This window comes from Fukomys damarensis, unplaced genomic scaffold, assembly GCF_012274545.1.
Source record: "Fukomys damarensis isolate Sample0158 unplaced genomic scaffold, DMR_v1.0_HiC HiC_scaffold_26, whole genome shotgun sequence".
Classification (NCBI taxonomy): Eukaryota; Metazoa; Chordata; class Mammalia; order Rodentia; family Bathyergidae; genus Fukomys; species Fukomys damarensis.
The window spans coordinates 35,850,040-35,865,311 of record NW_022900938.1 but is presented as its reverse complement, the minus strand read 5'-3'; the positions used below and the strand labels follow the sequence as shown (position 1 = coordinate 35,865,311).

Sequence of the window (15,272 nt, the reverse complement as noted above, 5' to 3'; positions counted from 1 at the left end):
GTGGTACTCTGTGCCCCCCCATGTGCTATATGCAGGCACCCGGTTACAGTGAGAATAAGGCACAACATGAGCTTCAAATCCTGTGCAACTCATACTGAACCTGGCCTCAGACTGCAGGAGCTGGGTCCATGTTCACCAGCTCCAGCCCCTTAGCCTGCTTTCCAACTGCAAGCTGTCACCCATAGCAATTCTCTCATCTCCACTCTGGGAACTTGATGGGGTGGACTGTGGCTCACAGCTAAGGGCCTGCTCTAGTACCCAGGCACAAACACTTAGCCCTTCCCTACAGTGGCAACACCACCAGCTCCTTTTTTGGGACTATGGTGTTGGGCAGCACACTGTGTTCACTCACCAACCATTGACAGTAGAAGGCCACTCTGGAGGCAAGGTCCCATGTTTTCCTCACTGGTTCCAATTGCCAATGATTCTCTCAGATCCCATGTGGTTCTGTAGTTTTGTAGTTCTTGATCTGGAAGCTTTGCCTCACCCTGTGTCTTAGTTTCTTTTCTCTCGCAGCTGAATCAAAATACCCAGCACTCAAAGTTAAAGGGGAAAGGGTTTATTTAGTTCACAGTTTATAGAGGTTTCAGTCCACCAAAGCAGGGTGGCATGACAGACAGACTTTGCAGCGAAGAAACATTTCCTGGTGACCCGAAGGTAGCAAAACCAACAAGAGATCTTAACAGTATCTTTCTGCCTCTTTTATCTTCTGCATATTACTTGGGGTGGATCAAATCAGACCCTTAATCTTAGTGCCCTTTATCTCAGCATTGCACCATAAATCAGTTACACACTGGATCCAGCCACCTCTGAAAAATCTCCACCTACGACCACACGAGGCTTTGAGGGGGTATCTAAACACAAACCACAACACCCTGTCTTCCTCCTGGCAACCAGCCAGGCTCCACTTAAGGTGCCATGGTCTGCAGGGATCCTCCTCCTCTGCAATGTGATTTCTTAGGTATCATTCAAAACTTTTCTCATCTCCTTTGTCAGTTTCCTCCTTGTTCCTGAGTAACCTCCTTTTCCTTTGATTTCTCTCCAAGCTACTGTTTAGCAGTCTAGACATTCCTGGAGAAGCTGAGTCAATGGAACTCATGGCTCCACCATTTCTTCCTTCTAAATTAAGTCTTGAAATGCATACATTTAACTAAAACTTCAATCGTTTTGGGTTTTTTAAAATTAAAAATCCTTTAGGTCTTTCATTTTTATTCTAATTAGTCTTAAGTTTGTGTTTGGAATTAACTGGGATGTTTTCTATTATTTTTCACCTGGGCCTTTGAGGAGCTAGCAAATAGAATGTCCAATGATTCCACGTTCATTGCAGCACTATTCACAACAGCCAAGAAGTGGAAACTATAAGATAACTGCCTTGATATGGCTGTCACCATTTTGGTTAGCAGCCCCATTTTATACCTTAAGTTTCCATTTCCTACATCACACGTCACCGTCTGTAAGTGAAACTGATGCACGAGCAAGGCTTGTCCATGTAAGAAATGGATCAAAACAATGACCCCTGAGTGGCTGCCCGTGCAGCTGATGCAATCCCTGACCCGCTTACACCACCCACCCGCTATGTAACCAAGCCCCTTCCACCCAGCTCTCTCTCTCTTCTTCCTCCTTCTCGGAGTAGGCCACTGTACCACAGTGGCTCTACAATACATCTCTCATACAGCTCTGTTGGTGCACTGCGTGATCTTTGGCAGGCACCGATTTCTTTCATTGATGCCGTGACTCGGATCGGGTGTTAACCGGCTCCTGGCTTTAACGCCAAGGGTATAGGGACCCCGAGCCTTGGCGTCCCAATCCTCCCACCCGACAAGTCATGTCTATTCACCCAGATGCCTCTATGTGCCCACCACTGGCCTCATTGACAAGTGAGTAACCAGCCTTTATTCACGAGCTTCTGGGTTTTGATTCCTGTGGTAGAGACTTCCCCTCCCTGTAAGAGACTTGGTGCATTTTCAGCCTCTCACTCAAAATTCCTGACATCAGGTCCCAAGTCTCCTATGGCCCATTGGCCCTAGCTCTCTGTTCCAGAGCGGTGATGATCCTCTTGAATGGAGCTTCTAATCTTGAGGTCTTCTGTCTCTCACCCAGGGATGCCTCCGTGTCTGACAGAAACCTCCTCTCTCCACCAGGGATCAGGACAATCCATTCCAACAGACTCCCACTTGGCTGTCTATTCAAAAATCTTATGGCCCTTGGCCTATGCCTGACCTAAAACCTAAATGCCTTATTAGGCTTTTTACTCAAATTTGGCCTCAATATTTAGATAACCAAAATAAATGGCCACCTAATGGCTCTTTCGATCCCTCACTCATCTGAGATCTTTACAACTTGTGAGCACACGGGCAAATGGAGTGAGATTCCCTATGTTCATTGTTTTTCCTACTTAAGAACTAAACCTTACCTCTGTTCTTCTCATCAGACTCATCATGTTATGCTTGCTAATAAAACCCTGAGTTCACCCTCTGCCCTTGAAGAATTTGATCCAGCAGATGAGTCTCCTCCCTACCGCTTTCAGAAACCTCCCTCACCTCCACCCCAACCTCAATCCAAGGGCCTTCAGGCCCTGATCATCCAGGCCCCTCGGGTCCTGTTACCTGCTCTAGGACCCAACACACTCCTGACCTAGGACCTCCTCCTACTACCAGCCATGCTGTTGCCCCCCATCTCAAGGTGGTGGGGGTTGAGGGTGTGGTCAGGGTTCATGTTCCCTTTTCTTTGACCTCTCACAGATTGAAAAAAGATTAGGCTCTTTTATGCCAACTCCACTTTTACCCATGAGTTCCAATATATCACGCAGTCCTACAGCACCCAGTATTCCCAGGCAGTTTCCCATCCAAGAACTAACTAGGCCCGACTCTGCTTAGCTTCCGAGATCAGACAAGATCAGGCACAGAACTGATGAATAGGTGAGGAAAGTAGGGCATGTATACCCGGTGGAATACTATTCAGCCATAGAAAGAATGAAATTGCATCACTTGTGACAACATGGACGGAACTGGAGGTAATTATGTTAAGTTAAATGAACCAGACCCAGGTAGACAAGTATTACATGATGTCATGCCTAGAATCTAAAAAAGCTGATCTCGTAAATGTTGAGAGTAGATTGGTCATTATCAAGGGCTAGAGAGAGTGGAAAGGTGTGGAGAGGGAAAAGGCTGGTCAGCGGGTACTAAGTTATAGTTAAATAGAAGCTCTGGGGGATTACTGCATAATATGGAGAGTATAGATAACAATTTTGTACTCTGCACTTCAAAAAGTAAGAAGGAAAGATTTCGAAAGTTTTCACCACAAAGAAATGATGAATGTTTGAGGAGATAAATGTTTAATCTGATTTAAACATTATGCATGTACACATGTGCTGAACATTATATAGTACCCAACTAATATATACAACTTTTATGTATTAGTTAAGAACAAAAAGCCTCATGGTTTATTTAAAATAAAAAACTACATAAAAGCATATCACAAATGTCTTCTTTATCAGTAATGCATTGCTACTACCATCAGCAGCAGCAATCCTGCAAAAAGTTTGAAATAAAGTTTTCTCTCTCACTTTGCCAAGTCTGAAATTATTTAAGAACTGGAAGTGGCCTAACATTTAGTTACTTAATGAAAATAGCATAGATTTCCCATTCTAGTAAAGTGATAGAAATCTCTATGACCTCATCAAATGGAAAGTAATGGCTTTGAAAATGCAGGAGAGGGAAGAAAAAGTGAATCATTTAAATTATTTTTGCAGTAGTAATTACACATTGTGATGTGCTGGTTTTATTTAAGAGAGTTTTGAATGGGATTGTACATTAGGACACACTTAATATCAGGGTAGTTAACCTGAGGACAAACAAGTGAGGATAAGCTTCTGATTATTTTCTTGTCCTGGAGAATTACCTGAACACACTTCTTCCAATAAACTCTTGATTTTATGTAAATGAGCAAAACCTCTGCACTGAAAACAGCCCAAATCTAAAGTAAGTTTTTTGAGAGCAACTGGCAATAAAGGTAGCTTTATTTATTACCTCTACCTTATTTTTTTTAAAGTGATAGAGAAGAATATGGGTAGAAGTGGCCAGTTTGAGCACATTGTTTAATTTCCCTGAACCCTGGCTTTATGATCTATAAAGTGAGCACACAGAAGTCAAGGATAACAAACTCAGGTCCTTACAGGGGTCTGGCATCTATCCGTGTGAAGCTTGCCTGATTGGGGAGAAATAATAGGACGTTACTGAGGACTGTGATAAACTAGAAGATGCCTGACTTTCCTTAAAGCATTTATATTCACAATTTTATAATTTTGAGACCTGGGTTTAGTCAGTAGGTCTTTGGCTTGCTGCCTCTGGAATGAATGATTGATAAGGTATAATAAAACATAGTCCATGATAGCAAATCTTTCTTTTGAGAAATTGCTTTAAAATGTCTGTATACATATATGTGTGTGTGCATATTAATTATACAAAAAACGTGTTTCATTGTGGCATGTTCATGATTACATCCACTCCATTTTAACTCTCTCTTATCCTCTATACCCCCTGGTCCTCTTTATCTTTTCTGATGGTCTCCCTTCTATTTTCATGACCTCTCTCACACTTCCTTTTTCTCTCCTAGATTCCACATGTTAGATAAAACATATTATACTTACCTTTCTGAGTCTGGTTTATTTTGCTTAACATGATGATCTCCAGTTCCATCTATTTTTCTACAGGTGATACAATTTTGTTTTTCCTTATGGCTGAACAATATTCCATTAAAAATCCATCTTCTCAGCTATTGTGAATTGTGCCACAATAAACTTGTGTATGGTAGTGTCTCTCTAATATGTTAACATTAATTCTTTCTGGTATATATCAAGGAGTGATATAGGTGGATTCTATGATAGTTCTGTGTTTTTGTGTGTGTGTGTGTGTGTGTTTTTTTTTTTTTTTTGACACAGAGTCTCACTATGTAGTTGAGACTGGCCTGGAGCTCACTATGTAGCCTAGGCTGGTCTTGAACTCATAGTGATCCTCCTGTCTCAGCCTCCTGAGTTCTGGGATTAAAGGCGTGTGCCACCATGCCCAGCTTATGTTTGGATTTTGAGACACTTCCATTCTTATTTCCATAGCAATCTATGCCAACATTACCAGAAGCAGAGTACAGTGGTTCCCCTTCCCCCATACCTTTGCCCACACTATTTTTTTGTATTATTGATGATAACCATTTTGACTAGGGTAAAATGGGATCTCAATGTAATTTTTTTTGCGTTTCCTTTATGGCTAAAGATACCGAACATTTTTTTCACATAATTGTTGACCATTTGTACTTCTTCTTGAAGTGTCTGTTCAATTCATTTGACCATTTATTGATTAGATTATTGTTCATTTGGTGTTGTTTTAAGTTCCTTATATGTTCTGAATATTAATCCTGCTGGAAGAGTAGGTAACACAGATTTTCTCCTACTTCAAGGTCTTTTCACTTTGCTGATTGTTTTTGTTGCTGTGCAGAAGCCTTGTAATTTGATTCAATCCCATTTGTTGATTCTTATCATTTCTTGAGGTATTGGAATCTTATCATTGTTTGTGCTTATATATTGAAACATTTCCCCTATGTTTTCTTCCAGAAATTTCAAAGATTCGGCTCTTATATTTAGGTCTTTGGTTCATTTTGAGTTTATTTTTGTATAGGGCAAGAGATAGGAATCTAGTTTCAATCCTCTACATACAGATGACCAGTTTTCCCAGCACTATTTGTTAGAAGCTATCTTTTTTCTGACTCATATTTTTGGCCCTTTTGCCAGGAAACAGATGACTTTAGTTCCATAGTTTTATTTCTGTGTTTTCTAGTCTAGTCCATTGATCTGTTTTTCTATTTTATGAAAAAATAAAACAAAAATTTATAACAAGATAATAAAAGAATAACAAGATATTGCACCATGTACCATTATATTCAGCATAGTTTTTCATAGTTCAAGACATGTACAAAAGGATTCTTTCTTATGAAGAAGAAGCAGACAATAGCACAAAAATTTTTAAAATGAAGTAAGAGAAACTACTAGAAAAAATGAAATAAATTAGCCTAATATTAAATACTTTTGAAACAATGGAATACATAGTTTGGGGAATTACTATTATTGTTTCAGACAGGGTCTTGCTATGTAGTTCTAGCTTGTCTTAAACTCACTGTGTAGTTCAGGCTGGCCTCAAACTCATGGCCTCAGCCTCCCAAATGCTGGATTATAGGTGTGCACCAGCATACCTGGTGACTTCTATCTTTTTCATACATGCAAAGAAAACACTCAGGCATAGTCAGCATTGTTCCAATCTGCATGCGGTGACTCCAGTGGATTTCAGGTCCATCATTTTAACCACCTGGCCACAACTACATGCCCTTAAGGATTTCTAAAAATAGGATCTGTTCAAGTAATTGACTTAGTGTCTCTTGGCTCCAAATTTGCCCTTTTGCTTGCTCTGTGAAAATTAAGCTGGGCTCTTTAGTTTTCTTTTGCCACTGGGCACATTGTGGAGGATGCCAGTGGAGATACTAGAGAGACACTTACATAGAAGGTTTAGCCTCATGATCCAGTGAGTTCTTTTGGCAGGCTGTCTTTAGCTCCTGTAGGAACACAGCTTCTCCAGCACTGAGCTCCTACAGCATGAGTGACCTTTTAGACACCCAGCTCCTGCAATGCATTGTGTCCAGAAGCTTCCCCAGAACCCTTGAGGCATTTTTGTAGCAAGACCTCTCTACTGAGACTCCTCTCTTTGAACAGCTTTCCCTGATGCCATACAAGAAAGATTTCAAAAAAGTCCCACTGGTAGGCATCAGTGACCCCTTTGCCATTCATAAGCCAAAATGATATACTCCAAAATGTCTTAGTTCAGGCTGCTATGACAAAGTGCCTTAGACCAGGTGGATTATAAGAAACAAAAATTTATCTTACAGGTTTGGAGGCTAAAAGTCAAAATTAGGTATGGTGGGCTGTCTTCCACATTGCTGACTTTTGTTTTGTCTTCACAAGGCAGAAAGGAAGCTAGAAAACTTTGGGCATTAATCCCCATTAGATAGTCCCACCCTTGGGACTTAATTACTTCCCAGAGGCCCCACTAACTGGGTCTGGGTCTGAGTCCTGGATGGAAGAAGTCCTATCTGGCATGCTCTATCTTGATTTTAGGGGTAGTGGTTGATCCTTATATCTGCTATTTCTGTATTTAGAGTTCACTTCTTGCTGGTCACTTTCTTGTCTAATAGTTAATAACACTTTATTTTAGACTTTTTCTTGTTCAAATTACAGTGTGGATTCTGTGTCACTCTTTGAACCAAAGGAAATATCTTGGAGCTTGTATCAACTTTCCCATTGATATAGAACATTCCCACCCATTCTAGACAAGCTATCTCCACCTATCCCTACCCAGAAATCACCAGGCCTTACAATATATATTCAACTCTGTCAGTTTGAGTGAAGTATTAACTATCTAATAGAGGAGATACCTGGGAATATGAAAAGGAATATGGTTTCCTCATGATTAAACAGTCAAATTTGGAGCTGGGACAAGAATTTTGCTATTTTAGCTCTCAATCCAACGTTCTTTCCTCTCTGCTACGATGACATTATTCATCAAAACTATCAATTAAGCAACTAACTATTTGCATGTGGTCTTAAAAGATATTCAAATTGTAAAAATTTGGGCCTAGGTATACTGCTCCCATAGAATGAGCAGGGATTAGGGAAAGTAGAATTTAGCATCAGAGAAATGTGGACTGCTTATCACCTGTGGGGTCTGGGGAAAGTAGCACAACATTTTCTTAAAATAAAAATATCCACATGATAGGGCTGTTATGCAGAAGAAACAAGCACATGCACAAGTCCTTCTCATCACTAGACAGAGAACAAGACAAATAAGGCTATTAAATCATGCCAAACCAAATCCATTTCACTAAAAAATTTTCTCAATTTACATATTTCTCCCATATGCATTTTAAGGGCATTTTTTAAAATGGGGCTTTTCATTATTTTCTCCCTGACCTGCCACTGTTCCTGCTTGCCAACAGTGAATATGTGCCTTTCAGAATAATGTAGGATGAGTCAATCAGAGCCACTGAGAGAGAGGTGAGTTCCATGCTACCTCATTCATTCTTCTTTTGCATAATCAATGTGAATAAATGGAAAGCTAGTAGTATTCAGTAGGGTCACTTTCCTGTCTGTCAGACACCATTTGCACAGAGTCATTCAGGCCATTCAGAGTAATTGTCTTCTGAGACTGATGTCTGATGTTCCAGGGCTGAGATTCATGCAGCCACATAAATTTCCTTGAACTTACATCCTAGCTGTCCTGGAATCGCACTTTGGAGGCTTCTTATTTGATTAAGAGATTCAAGTTCCATGAATTACATAGTATCACACATTTCATTTAAATGTTCTACAATTTTTTAAAAAAGAGTGTATATAGGTAATAAAGAGTATTAAAATAATAATTATCATCCAGTATTGTGTCTTATAAATGATGTATTCAATACATATTTTCTCATTTAACCTTCCCAGTCCCACTGCATGTGATCACTATTATCTACACTTTACAAGTAAGAACAGTTACAAAATTAAAGTGTGGAAAGGCAATGGGCTTGCCCAATGATATAGAAGTCATTTTGGCTTTAAAAGAATGTTTTCAGTTCCCTACCTTACCTCTTTTGGTTTGTTATGTTGACCTCCATTTTGAAACAAACAGCATTTATATTCTGTGATGGAATAGTGCTTACTGCTTCCTACTACTTCCAGAGCCAAGAGTGTGGCCTTTTTCTGAATACAATTACTTTCCGGTTTATCCACACACCAATTATACTCAAGAACAATGCATCATTTGCTATATTATAGGCCTATTTTATATTTTGATGCTCAGTTATCTTCAAGTTTATCAAAGCCATAGTTTTGTTTTTTGTTTTTGTTTTTCCTGGCTACCTCAGCTCGAATCTGAATTGACCAAACTTTGGAAATAGTTTTTCTGTCTTGAAAGAGAATTATAATGTATACCACCTCCCCTCAAAAAAGACACCCTCTGTATTTTCTTAACCAGAATGGGCCTTCATCAGGAAATTAAAAAGGATTAAGGCAGAAAAGTAGAGAATTGGAATTAATGTGAGCATCTCTTCTCTTTGTTCCTTTGGTTTTTTTGTTTGTTTTGTTTTGTACCAGGGATGCAACTCGGGGCCTTGCACTTGCAAGGCAGATGGCAGCACCACTGAGGTAAATCCACAGCCCTACTCTTTGTTCCTTTGACCCTCTCCATCCCAAAAGGTTTTTGTCCAAAAATTCAAGTTGTTAAAAAACACATCTTGCAACATTTCAAAATAATTGTATTTAAAGATGTTTATTTTAAACTATTTTCAAATAAAATTTAATGTTAAAAAATATAGTGTGTCATGCCAGTGTCTCATTCTAAATGCTTATTTGCAGTACTCTTACACAGCAAGTGATTTGTAGAAATAAGATTCAAGAGTCACTAGAAAAATAAAGGAATGGATATATTCTGGTAATTTAAATAACAGTGCATAGTAGAAATGTATGAGATACTGATTTTAGAAAAACATAATCATATGTACAAAACTGCATGTGTCAATTCTTTTACTGAAATCTTCAGAAGATTCAGACATTAATACAAAACTGGTCCTAGACTGGGGATATACTTGGGCTCTCTGGAATAACTAAACAAAAAACTGTGAACACTTTTCTGGACCAGTGTATACTGCATTGGGTCCCCACAGCAAAACCAGGTGTGGACTAAAAAAGTAAGAATTATAGACACAAAATAAGGAAAAAACCCTTCATGAAAAAAATAAATTATAACAAACTGAAATATTAACACTCTTAAGATCTCGAGCTAATAAACAAGCTGAAAAAAATTATAAAATAGCTGTTCAAAATGATTAAGTAGACAACAGAATAGACATATGTAGAAGAAATAACACACCATTTACAAAGAATAGATGTTAGAAAAAATAAAAATTAGTACACCTACCAATGAAAAAAATTATTGGAACAGAAATCTCAAAGCCTGGCATATCAGTATCTATTGCTACAATAACGCTACTGTCACGGGACTTCAGAGACACAAACCTTTCCTATTCATGTGCAGAGTGCAGCCAGAGGAGACAGGTGGCTTTGCTGACCTTGACTGAGCTCACTCACTTCCTGGGGGCTGAATGGCTGTTGGCTGATCTAGCTGGCTTCAGGGTGACTGCAGCAGTGAGTCTTGGATTCACATGTGCCTCATCCTCCAGCAGACCCGCCTGGGAGTGCTACTGCGATGAGGGGAGAAGTGTGTTACAATGTAGCTCTGGAGTGGTCCCCAGAGTTTCATCTGTTACGGGTTTGGTTGCCAGCCTGTGGTGCTGTTGAGAGGTGATAGAAGCAATAGAGGTGGGGCCTGGCGGGAGGAAGTTACATCATTGGAGGGTGCCCAGGAAGGGGGCATTGAGACTCCAGCCCCTCCTTCTCTCTTGGGTTCAGCCACTACATGGTGAGCAGCTTTGCTCTCCTATGCACTCCCCATCATTGCATCCTGCCTTCCACAGGCCCAAACTGATAGGGCGAAGTAACATGGACTGAAACCTTTGAAACTGAGCCAAAATAAATCTTTCCTCTTTTTAAGTTGTTTACCTTGGGTATTTTCTCACAGTGATGGAAAGCTGACTAACAAAGTGCAAGGACAACTGGAACACTCATTTCTGCCTCCTTTTCTTGTTCAAAATAGTGACATCTTCTGGGAAGATGGTAGACTGGTGAATAGCAGGGAAATAGGCTCTCTGAGATTTGCTGTCCAGACACTGGAATATAGCAATGTGAGGAAGAGAAGGAGGGAAGTGGGTCTGTGGGACCTAGCAAGGACTGTGACAATTGAAGTCCATAGGGAGAATGAAGTGAGAGACTTCTAAGAAATAGGAGACAGCAAACAGTGCTTTCTCTCTGAGTCCTATTCACTGCGTGGTAAGGGTGACTCAAACCTGCAGACACACAGTGACTTCCATGAGCACAGAGACCTCCATGGAGAAATGCATCAGTGGAACTGAGCAGTAGATGCAGTGGACTGTAGTGGCTGGTGAGTTATTCAGGTTCAGATGTGCTCCAGAAAAAGGCAGTTGGCCAGTTGCCATCTTGGAGAAGAGTCAACAGAGCTCAAAACTCAGAATGGTTTCAGGCTACCTCCTTCAGTTGGCAGAAGATCAAGGAGACAAGTTTAAGCTGCAAAAAAGCATATGGAGTGTTGCAGTGTGAACAAATCAGGTTCCAGCCTCACAGCAAAAAACCACCCTGAGCTTCAGAACTAAAGGTACAGGCTTGCTGTGATTATCCAATGCCTCACTGTAAATCTATAGCTGACTTGTTGGGATTAATTAACATGCATTTTGATTCTGTCTGCCAACTTTGTCTACCAGTGACAGCAAAGACATGCCTTGAAGTGAACTTTTTTCTCTTATTTTCTTCTTCTTTTTTCTTATTTTTGTCTTATTTTTTTCTTGATTGTTTGTTCTTATTTTTATATAAGTGTGAATATTGTTTCTCGTTATTTATTGTTGTTTTTCTGTTCTGTTCTTATTTTTATTTCTTCCTACTTTCTTTCCTTCCTGTCTTCCTCACTAATTTCCCAACATTTGCTTAATCTTTCTCCAGGTTTGCTTTCAAATGCTTCCTGTTTTTTTAAAATTTCTCTATCTCCCCCAACCTCTTTTAAATTTTCTCCCATGTGGGTAAAATCACCATATCAAAGTCTGTATTTAATAATTATTGATTGTACTACTTTAGATTGTACTACTTTAGCACTAATACAGTTGAAATGGATGACCTCAATACTCCACTATCACAAATAGATCAACTGAGACCAAAAAAATCAACAAAGAAATGTCAGAACTGAACCAAACTTTTGAACCAATGAACTTAGTAGATATTTACAGAGTATTCTAACCTACAACATCAGAATAGACATTCTTCTCAGCTGCACATGGAATATTCTCCAAAATACACTAGCTCACAGAATATACATAAGTGTAAAGGAATTGAAATTATCTCATGCATATTATCAGACCACAGTGCAATGAAATCAGAAATCAAAAGCAAAAGAAACCACAAGGATTTCATAAACACATGGAAATTAAATAACACCCTCCTGAACAACCTATGGATCACAGGTGAAACTAAAGAAGAAATTAGTCTGTACAATTAAATGATAATGCCAATACAGCATCTCTTATAGGACACATACAGAGAGAATATAAAAGCACACCAGGAACAAAAGACAAAGTACTTGCTAAGGTACAAGTAGGTAGATGAAAGCAAAATTTCCATCAGCAACAACATATATAGAGCACAATGCACTAATATGAGCACTAAGCGAAAATAACTGTCAGCCTAGAACTCTATACTTTGCAAAAGAATCACTTCAAACTAAAGACAATTTTCAGACAAAGCCCATGCTATAGAGCTATTAGATAATGTGCTTTAGAAAGAAAACAAATAAAGTCCAGAAGAGAGGAAGGAGATCTGAGAAGTAACACTAATGGAAGCATTGGCAAATATAAATATTTACATTATTGTTAACTGTAAATTAAATAATAATCATAATGACTAATGGAGGGATGCATGAGAACAGGGTAGATTATATGAGAAATATGAAGTAGTAATTAAAGTGTTTCAGGTTCTTTCCTTCTGTTATGCAGGAGAAGAGTATAGTTATCAATTAATCTTAATTTTGTTAAGTCAGGTATGCTTGTTAAAATGTAAGGGTAACTATTAGAATAATAGAAATAGAATTTATAATTTTCAAAGCAACAGAGGGAAATGGGTCTATGGAGAACTTAAAAGATTCTATAGAAAGTAGAAAAGAAATGAAAATAAGCAAATATACTATATAATATGTACACATAAAAATGAAAGGAGAATATATATATTCTAATTATATGCTGATATATAATATATGTTATAGAGAACTAAAACTAAAATAGGAAAAACATGAGTAAAACTATACTGGTAATGACATTATTTGTAAATGTATTAAATTCATATGAAGATTTAAAAAAATCTGTATTGTGTACTTGATACATTCCAAACATAACAATTTGGAAAGCTGGTAAAGTGCAGTATCTACAACTGATGAAGAGTTTGTATTCAGCAAATATAAAGAACTAAAATTAGCGAGACAAAGATGAAAACCTTTAATTTTACCCCCAAATTGTAGGCCCAAGTCAATATGCTGCAGGCAAGTTCTGTCCCACCAGACGGGTGGCTGCATAGTGAGTGACAAGGCAGGGGGCTGAGAAGCTGTTCCGGTTGGGCTCCTGATGGCCTAGCTCCCTAACTGCCTGTGGCTCACATTCCATCTTCCAGCCCTAGGTAAAGTGGCCTTGACCCTGAGGCATGGCATGCTGGGAAATCAGACCTGCTGCCGACAAACAGTTCTGTGAATCTGTGAAAGGAGAGGGGGCGAATTTTTTTTGAACTCAAGGAAAGTTTAGTTGTAACCACCACCACCATCCCTAACACACCTAGATTTATTCCTGCCATGGCCAGAGAAAGTGGAGAGATACAGCGAATACTTCATAAAATGGCAAATTCCAGGCCCTGAAAAGTGATGAAATTTGAAAGGTGCTTGCTTCTAATTTGAGTTTAAATTAAGTGAGAGAACAGTGTGTTTCATGGCATTCTTTTAACACGACTAAATGCAATCAATTGGTTAAATATTAATTCTTTTCTAGAGGAGAAAACCTTGGTTATGCAAGCTTGGTCACGTGTACATTTGGGTTAATGCTTCACTTCAGGTATGTCACAACTTTTCAAAAGTGTGACTCTTTTAAACACTTCACCTTGCCTTTGTATCTTAATGTTCTATTTTTGCAACAATTGTTATTACAATGATTATTTGTTGTTGCAGTGTTTGTTGATGTCCCTGACTTCTTCACGTTAGTGACTATATTTAAAATCTGTAGTTATATTTCAAACATAAAGAAATATACAGATGTAATAGGTGCCTGAATACTTACCACACAGATTTAACAACTGTTAACATGTTGCTGCATTTAATACAAATTTGTTTAAAAGAAAGATTTCATGAAAGCTCTGTTCACTTTCTTTAGATTATCTGTGCCTTTTAATTCACTTTTTAGGAACCACTCAGGTACAGAGAGTATGTTGAATATGGATCACCTTCCGAGGCAAAATCACAGTAAGTGGTGTGTCTGAGATAAGTTAAATATAAAGTACACACAAGGCACATTCTGAGGATTAATGTAAGACTTTGTGATGAGATGATTTTGAAATCAGCTTTAATTAAGACTGGACCATCATTCTAATGGGGCCATCGTCTTCATCAGCATTTACTCCCATGACTTTGTAGCTGGGAGGACGTGGTTCTGAATTCTAATGTCACATTCCTCACTATAGAATCTCAGGTACTTATCTCGTTTAACCTTTATAGCTTCAATTTCCTTAACTGAAATTTGGGGAAACAGTAATACTTGTCTCACAGGGTTGTTCTAAGGATTAAATGAGATAGTGTGGGAACTGCTACTACTGAGGCTGAAATTCATCAATGATGTTAATGAAATTCTTCTTGTCTTTTAATTATTTTTCCTTATCCTTCACATGTCTAGTCTCAGCTGAGCATGGCTATTTTTTTTAACATAGAGGAAAAACTTCTGAATTTTTATTCTTTACTGTTACTGTATTGATTTGTACTTGTCATGCTTTATTTCCAACACAATAATTTTTCTTTAGTTTCTTGTCTGACACCTTGTGCCTCACATTTTCTTTTCTTAGATAGCAAGAACAGAAAAATTGTAAAATTTGAACCCAGCGATATTCTGAGGTCCAGCATCTTCAGCCTTGAATTGCTCTGTTGACCAGGCCACTTGAGGCGCTGCTGAGCAGCGCTGGCTTCTCACTGTTGTCTGTGGCTCTTCTGATGCTCTGGTGCTGGCATTACGGTCAGTTATTAGGGAACAATACATTTAACCTCTGGTCACACTGTGGACATAAATTGCAGTAAGAAACACCATCAGAGAAGTCAGAGGAGGTGTAAGTTAAATTTTTTCATTTGGATGTTGCCAGAAGGACAAGCTGAGACTAAAGACTTCTTTCTCATCATTACTCAACTCCAAAGCACACTTAACATATAGTAGCTTCCTAGTGATCACTTACCGCGTGGTATATGCATGATTTCTCCCACGTGAAGTTTCCATTTACCTGCAAACAGTCCCTTTCTGGGATGGTTGACGATGGCCAAGTGATTCCCATTAATCAGTGT

The 15,272-nt window shown here is 38.8% G+C and overlaps 1 long non-coding RNA gene across 1 annotated transcript; it reads left to right on the top strand.

Annotated features, from left to right (window-relative positions):
• Window positions 1-11,226: 11,226 nt before the first annotated feature.
• On the top strand, window positions 11,227-15,272 carry LOC104850062. The gene is made up of 3 exons (XR_004514413.1): window positions 11,227-11,306; window positions 14,134-14,192; window positions 14,786-15,272. It is a non-coding gene; the product is annotated as an uncharacterized LOC104850062 (long non-coding RNA).